Raw genomic sequence first — 9099 nt, 5'->3', positions numbered from 1 at the left:
TTAAGGGCATTACCACATGTCCTATGCTTTAAGGTAGGCCATTTTCTTATTCATTATTTGTTAAGCATTTGTATTACTTCCATCAAGGGCAGCCTAAAGGATACAACTTTCACATCTATATTTATAAATGTATTTTAAAAGCCTGAATAATTGTAAAGGTCTATTCACTTCCTCATGTGACATACTACAAACATGAGGAAATAACAGCCAAAATACGGTGAGATCAAGTAATGTGCCCAGTAATGTAGCTTCAAAAAGTTTCAATAATGTCATAGTAGGGAGTTTTTTCTTTAATCTGATGGGCCTGCAATATCAAAACCACTTCTTTTTTATGACAATGGATTCACTGATCTGTTTATTATATATAAGTTATTTTAAAACAAAATTGTTCCTATTTTGGTTTGACATATCAATACCATTTAAAAAATATATTAATTAGATTTTGCTTTCAGAATCTAACATTCAGATTGAAATTCAAATTCTTATTTTGGCAGAAGTGTCAACTGTCTTTCCCCTAATTAAAATGGTTAACCTTTATTCAACATACATAATGTGCCAGTACATGCTAATTATCTTGGATATATTATGTCATTTAAATCACAAAACACTAAGAAGTATATATTTCCATTTCCAGTATATATTTTCCATTTTTATAGAGGAGGAAACTAAAATCTAAAGATGATAAGTAACTTATCTAAGCTCACCAAACTAATCAGCAGTAAATTAGGAAGCGTAGCTTTCTGAAATGACCATATACTCTGGGCTCCCAATCATCATGGTTTACTGCTATAGTGCTTGACCAAATCAATCCCCTCTTTTATGCCATGAAGTGCATTTGAAAATCAGAAAGTAAAAGGGATGCACTAAAATAAAAACAAAAACAAAAAAACCCTCACGGTGAATAAACAGGTATTCAAAAAGAAGAAATGCAAATAACTAGTTTGTGTGTTGAGACATGCTCAGGGTCATTGGTGATCAAAAAATGAAATTAATAGGAATTGATAACAATACCATATCTTGTTTTCCCTACCACAAATTTTAAAAATAATTCCAATGAAGAGTTGGAATAAAACAAGAACTCCAATATACTGCTAGAGTGGTTGTAAGTTGTTGTGACTTTTCTGGAGGAAAATTTTACAAGACCCCAAGAATCTTTAACAATTTTATAAGTAAACTTATTTTAGAAATGCTTCCTCAGAGAGTAATCAGATATTTTCTCACAGTTTATAGAATAAGATGCACATTAACAGAAATGCAGGGGCACCTGAGTCGGTTAAGCCTTAGACTCTTGGTTTTGGCTCAAGTCATGATCTCAGGAACATGAGATCGAGCCCCATGTTGGGCTCCATGCACTGCTCAGTGTCTGCTTGTGTATCTCTTTCCTCATCTGCCCCTTCCCCTTCTGTGGCAAGCTCATGTGTGCCCTCTCTTCAAAAAAAAAAAAAAAGAAAGAAAAAGAAAAAGAAAAAAACTAAAAAAGCTATTAACAGAAGTACCAAAAAGTGCAACATGTAGCATTTATGTATCTTAATACAGTACTTATGTATACTTTTTATGTAATTAATAATATTGGTAAATGTTTACTGAATAAAGTTTAAAAATGAGTTATGACTTTATATTTTGTGATATATTGTCTAGTGTATTCTAGCTTACTATACTTACAGAGTATGGAGAGAGAGAGTGAGAGAGAGGGAGGGAGAGATATTGTCAGTCAACAAAGTCAGCTGTGCAAAATTGTAATTTAACTTTTCTTCAATTCAGCTTCATTTCTGTCTCTAAATCCTATGTATTTTGACCTCAGTTCTTCCTATGTATTCCCTTAATGTCATATCACATATCTAGCAGGTTACAAAGTCCAGAGTCAGAGACTATAGGGGAGGGCATGGAGGTAGGGCTGATGGTTGAGGGCTACATTCTGTGATTAGTTTCTAAATGTCCTACCAACACTGATGTGGCCTCTGACTCTAGTCTCTAATTTGAGAGACAAGCCCACAACTTCACCTCTATAACTTCCTTCAACTTTAGATGTTGGAAAGGTCCAAGAGATGAAATTGTCCTTTATCCGGTTACATTTTTTTTTTTTAACTGTAAGAAGAGACTGGTTTTCTTTGTGATTATTTGTTTCTTTAAGAAAATTAGAATTGGGGGATCCCTGTTTGGCTCAGCGGTTTAGTGTCTGCCTTCAGCCCAGGGCGTGATCCTGGAGTCCCGGGATTGAGTCCCACTTCGGGCTCCCTGCATGGAGCCTGCTTCTCCCTCTACCTGTGTCTCTGCCTCTCTCTCTCTCTCTCTCTCTCACTATGTGTCTCTCATGAATGAATAAATAAAAACCTTTAAAAAGGAAAAAAAGAAAATTAGAATTGAAAACAGGGTCCTTAAAGATAATTACATATATGATTCCTTTTCTAGATATTCTGGAAAGTCAGGAAAATACGTTTCATTAAACAAACAAATTCTTCCCCAAACAAAAAAAAATTCACTGACCTTTTCTTTATTGCTTCTGTCATTCCCCCAGGTTGCTGTTTTGTTTAGTTTTAACATCATTTTGTAGTACTTTGAATTTCTGTCTCATCAAGGTCTTCTGATGTTTCTGAGCAGTGATTCCTGAGAGTCCATTTCATGTCTCCATATTAACAAAATTATGAGCACTATAAATATATATGGGCATGAACTGTCACCTGTATCATCAGTCTTTAATTGTGGGTTTGTTTATGCAGAAGCTCAGATAAGACCCTTCTCTGTAGCAGATAGGAAATTCAAAAACTGGAAACACAGTAATAACTAATTTCTTGCTCAAAGACTTCTATTACCAAACTAGTAAAGAAAAGCTTACTTCAGATCTTCTTGGATTTCCACCAGATCATGCCACAGTTCTGGGCTTTGGTCACTTACCTTGCTTCCTTATTGGAGCTGTTCTATTGATCTGTTCTACTCAAAGAATAAAAGAAAGCTCTGGATGCCAACCGCTGCAGCCTCCACCACAGTCCAAGACTGCCTCCATGCCACCTTAAACCACTGATGAGGAGACCAACAGGCATTCCCCCAGATGGCTCTGTCTTTACCCAACGGCTGCTCAAAAGTGCTGGAAAACCCAGGCCTGAACTGTGTGTTTGTGGGGCCTACAGAGTTACAGCCTATAGCTACATTGAGCTCAAAGATAGGAAAGAGATGGCAGATTAACTGCTCAATCTTCCTTTCCCCTCTTTCACCAGCAATGGCCTTTTTTAAAATGTACTAGTTCCAAGCAGCATTTTGGGAGATGTCCCCAAATGTTACAGCATTGGGTTGTGTTATGATGCTAAACTGGCCCCAATTTGGTGAGCATTGCTTTGTATGTGCTCTCTCTCTTTCTCTGTCTCACTTCTTTTATCCCTCATTCCTATTTCCTGGGCAGTACACTCTGCGATTTGTTTGCAAATAGGCTCTCTGCCTCAGGCTCTGTTTTTCAGTGAAAGCCAGATAGTGTTGTTTCCTCTTCAGGAGTTTGGCTGCAGGCTCTGTATATAGATGCCTACAAATAAGGATCCTCTCTGCTGTTAAGATGCACAAATCTTCCTCTCTTCTCTCTTTTCCCCAGACATTCGCTTTATATATCAGTTCTCATGCCTTCCTCTGGGGCCGGGCCTTTTGTTCAAAAGACGTAATTTCTGTTTGTCAATGGAGTCAATGAACAACCTGCAGTAATAAAGAAAAGGGAAAGGAAAGGAAACGGAGAAAAATGTATAGCATATATTTCCTGCTACAAGCATTTGCAAACAGAGGCATCAGGGAAATGAAGTAGGGGTAAAGAACAAGGAAAATGTAGTAGATTTAAAGTAGTTTCCTTTACCTAATTAGATAGAAGTTAAATTTTTCTTCTCCCCACCTTTTTATACCATTAGCACTTATATAATTTGATCAATGATAATAAAAATATCTATCACAATTTTGCTGTTTTACTTTTGCTTTGTTATGAGAGACAAAGAGGTAAGAAAAGAAAATAAATCATGGAGTCCTAATGATGAAGATGGAGCAAGTAGAAATATACAAGAACGAGGGATGAATAAAGAGGATTGAGGAGAAAAAAAGGAAAGTGCTAGAATGTGTAGTGCTGGCTCTTAAATGTATAGTCACTCCGAATAGTTAACCTGAAGCCAGTTATCTGTCTCTTTGTAGCAGAATATCTATTAAGGTAGAGATTATGTTGGCTGTCCAGCCAAAGCTAATAAACTAGTCCCTCTGATGTTACTCAAAACAACCACCAATGTAGAACAGAGTGGGTGCTCTGTGAAGGAAGACTTGAGTGATCCTTCTTTGTTCATGTGTATTTTTGGCCAGGAGGCATCTCCAGCCCTCAGGAAAAAGACAAAGCACATACTAAAAATGTTCTGAGGTTGCAAACCCAAGCCCTGAACATATCAGTGGGTTTTTAGAACTCCTCTCTAAAGAGGTAGTGATAAGTACATGAGAGTACAGTGCCCACAAAGAAGTAGTCACCAGGAAGATGGGAAAGTGTGGCTTTATCTTATTTATTCTAAAATAAGAGTTTGAGTCTTCAGAGATAGAGGCTGTTTGGGGCATGACTTACCTGCCCTGTGAAACTTTTCTTGACACATGCACCCCAAGTAAAGCCAAAATAACTGAGCATGTCAACCAAAAGCATGTTATTGCTGAGGCTCAAGCATGGGACACTATCAGGTAACTCAGCCTCACAAGTTCCTTGACATGTCTAGAGTGTCACTGCACTAGCACCCAACAGTTTTTGTATAATCCAGAACCATGGTCAACAGCACTGGTGAAATGGTTAGACTCCTGTTCACCTGAACTTTGCAGTAAGAGTTGAATAGTGTCCCCACCTCTACCCACATGGAATTGGAAGTAGACATGAAGAGGGAAATTCTGGAATTCTCCTTTAAAAGGAAATGTTGATCATGATAGAGGTGGGTAACTATCATTGATGATTAACAAGAAAAAGAAAAAGCAATAATAAAAAGTGACCATTAAAGATTTAGTGAAACAAATCATACTGAATTTATTTGTGATGATTATGCTTTACCAGTCCGTGTGTTCTACTCTTACTTTCTCCACCCAGCATCTGCCAGGTACATTCTAATAATGTAATCAATAATTATTGGAGTAAATGCTACAGATAAATTTAATATGCATTTAAAAAAGAAATAGGGGCATCTGGGTGATTCAATTGTTTGAGTATCCAACTCTTGATTTCAGCTCAGGTCATGATCTCAGAGTTGAGAGATTCTCTCTCTCTCTCTCTCTCTCTACCACTCCTCCCCTCTCAAAAGAATTAAAATTAAAATAAAAAATTAATAGATTTCAATTAAAAAACACTAGAGAATATAGAAAATATGATGATAATAGAAAAATCATCTGTTATCTCACCAGCAGATAAGAACTCCTGCTAATAGTTCCTATATTTCTGGTGCCATTTTATTTATTCTACTTTTACTTAAGAACTCTATGTAAGACAGGAGATTTGGTATCAACATTAGTCAGGGTTCTCAAAGAAATAGAACCTACAAAATATATAGAGATACACATAAGAGAAGACTTGCTATAGTAATTGCTTTTTACGATTATGGAGGCTAAGGAGTCCCAAGGTTGGCTATCTCAAACTGGAGAACCAGGGAAGCTGGTGATGTAATTCGAATTGAGTTCAAGACCTGAGACTAGGCATATGGTGAACAGTGTCTGTCCCTGTCTGAGTCTGAAGACCTGAGAACCAGGAAATGAGATGTCCGAGGACAGGAGAAGCTGAATGTCCCAGCTCAAGCAAAGAGCAAACTCATCCCTCCTATGCCATTTAGTTTCATTGAGACCCTCCATGGATTGGCTGATGCCTGCCCACATTGGTGAGGGGGATCTTCTTTACTGCATCTATAGATTCAAATGTTAATCTCTTTAGGAGATATCCTCTCAGACAAACTTCAGTAAAAAGATTTTACCAGCTATCTGGGCATTCCTTAGCATTGTCAAGTGAATACATAAAATTAATCATCACAGGAAGGATCTAGTTATGTTTATTTGTAATATATACAATTAATTCATTTTATCTGTATAGAAAATAATTTATTAATAATGTGCAAATTATCTATATTTCCTTATAAATATCTGTAAGTTTTGCTTATGAGCAGGTTGTGAGCACCAAGGTTATGAACTTGTGATCACATGGTCCGGTCTTGGTATACTAGGTTGCTAGGGCTGCCATAATAAAAGATCACACATACCAAGTGGCTTAAACAATAAAAATTTATTTTTTCACGATTCTGTAGACTACAAGTCCAAACTCAGAGTGTCGACAGTATGCTTATTCTGAAGTCTCACTCTCTGGCTTATAGATGGCTGCCTTTTGTCTCTATCTTCATAAGATTTTACCTCTTTTGTCCATGTCTTACTTTCCTCTTCTGATAAAGATTCTAGTCATTGCATTAAGGCCCACTCTAATGACCTCATTTTAACTTAATTACCACCTTAAAAACCCTGTCTCCAAATACAGTCACATTCCGAGGTGCTGGAGGTTAGGATATAAACACATGAATTTGGGGGTACACAGTTCAGCTTTTAACAGGGGAATAAACTTCTGGCTTCACAATTAATGAGCTACATGATACTAGGCATATTATCTTCATCTTCAGTTTCATTATATGCATATTTGAAATAAGGAAAATGTTATAGCATATCGTAAGAAGGAAATGATAAAATACAAAACACTTTATAAAGTAATTGAAATATGTTGAATAGTCATAGATGTTAGAAAGATGTACCTTTTGTAGATGGGTACACCTCTTAGTGAAAAGGTAGACTTAATCAGAGTATTATTGAGGGTCAGATACCACACAGTAGGGATACTTTAACAGGAGAACTGTTCATATCTTTGTGCTCATTTGTTTTCTCTTTACTGTTCCATTTTTTAAAATCAGGATTTCCACATTGCTGAGAAGTTACGATTCTGGACTAATATATAGTCACTAGTCTGTGTATAATATAAATCCACAAATAACAAGATAAGTAGCTGATTTTCGAGGGATTAGAGATCATTCAGGGAACAGAGAAAATTTAGATAATTCTAATTCACATTTTTAATATCATTTTTTTTGTTTTCAACATTACTGAGTATCTATTGGGTAAAATATCAACTAGATGTAGCATTCCTTATAATCCTTTTAAAAGTCCTTCAAAGGGAAAATTTTTATTCTTTTTTTTCTAGATGAAAAACATAAATTTAGAGTTTAAGTAAAAAAGCTATTCATGGGAAAATCTTATGTTTTTCAAACTCTGTACTTTATTCAACTTTATTCTTTTCATAGCTGTGTATGCTATCACCCACTGGGTATATGTGATTGATATGATGCTTTTCATAGCAATCTTTGTCATTACCCACTAGGTACACGTGATTTATTTGAGAGCTTTAAGCTCTTGAGAACTTGGAAGACTCATATCTATCTACTTCAAGTAAATTATGCAATCTCTTGAACCAAATAAATGACTTAGCATTTAATTCCATTCTCCCCCGAAGATTTAACAAACTTTATATTTTGCTTAGTTAAACAATATAAGTATTTTTGACAATATTTCTCATTAGATAATTTTTTTCCCGTAGGAGGATTTTATGCTACTGTGTTTCAAAGATGGTTTGGAGCATTTGCTTCCAGTGCCATTGACTGCATTCACATTATGATACTGAAAAATGTTCTTTGTGTTTCAAGGCCATTATTGGAAATCTCCATAGCTTTCAAATAGTCTCTTCAAGTTTGACATGGAAACCCAATGAAATGCATTTATTTCTTCCCCTCTCTAAAATCCAAAGTACACAAAAATAGTCAAAAGCAATTTGTAGACTTTTGTGAGAAGTAGGATGCAATGGACCAGGGACTTTGATTCTTTTCTGAAAAGTCTAAGGCATTTGATTTCATACGGAATGATATGCCAATAGCATCGTTAACCACAACAGAAACCAGGAATTAGAGAAGTCCATGGAGGTGGAATTATTTCTTCCATGTTGAAACCTGGAAACACTGCAATCTTGGAGTCAGCAAATCTAATAAGTAGAAATAGGTTACATTTCTAAGTAATGACAGAAAGAATGGCAGCAATGACACTGGCCTACATGTTCAAGCAGGTAATGAACTTGGGTGCCACTGAACACCTAGTGTGTGTATGGGCACTTTAGAATTAAGTTATATTTCTTCGGGGAACACAAATGGGAAGTGGAGAGAGCATGAGGCTCTATTCTGGGCCCATATAACCTAAAGTGAAACCAGTCAGCTGGCATGTCTCACAGAAGTAAAAGTCAAGTTGTATCTTCAGGGAAGGGGCCAAATGTGTAACAGAATTTTATGTGAAAGAGTGATCCAACCAAGCACATGTAATTAAACAAGCCATCAAATTTAAGCCAAAAAGCAGGTTTTCATTTTTAAATATGAAAGATATAAGGAATTCATGCATATGAGGAAAGTTAGCAACGCTAAAGTAATTTTAGAGATACCTAAAATAATCCAGGAAACAGATAAAAGTTAGATAGTTTTAATTAGTATTTTAGACAGACTCATGAAGAGAGCATCTAGAGAACACTTTACTCTGAGGAAAGGATAATCAGAGACCGTGGCAGCAATTTTGGAATTTAAGGTAGGATTGTGACAGTAAAATATCTGCTTGAAAGTCTGGAAGAAGAACCCTAGGAAATTTCTCACCATGTAAAGTAAAGGCAAAGAAAAAAAATTGAGAATGCTTGAAAAAAAATTTCAAAATAAAGTGTACAGGGACGAATACCTCTGAAGTTAATAAATTTTCTAATAGATGATCCAGAAAAAGACAACAAAGAAAAATGAAAGAAATAATCAAAGAAACAGTAAAAAAAAATCCCTGAGTGGAAAAAAAAAAAGTACAAATTTTCAGACTGAAAGATCTCACTGAGTTCTAAACAGCATGAATCATAAAAAAAGATAGATATTTAAATACATTTTTTCTGAAAATTTAGAACATCAGACATAAAATGTTTTTTTAAAAAATAATAGTTTATCTGTAAAAGATAAAGCTCAAGTATTCTATTAGACTTCTTTTTCACCATTAAGACTAGCTTTTAAGGGGATCTCTGGATGGCGC

The sequence above is a fragment of the Canis aureus genome, chromosome 30 (assembly GCF_053574225.1).
Source record: "Canis aureus isolate CA01 chromosome 30, VMU_Caureus_v.1.0, whole genome shotgun sequence".
In the NCBI taxonomy this organism is placed as follows: domain Eukaryota; kingdom Metazoa; phylum Chordata; class Mammalia; order Carnivora; family Canidae; genus Canis; species Canis aureus.
The sequence above is the reverse complement of the archived record's forward strand: the minus strand, read 5'-3'. Positions refer to the sequence as shown.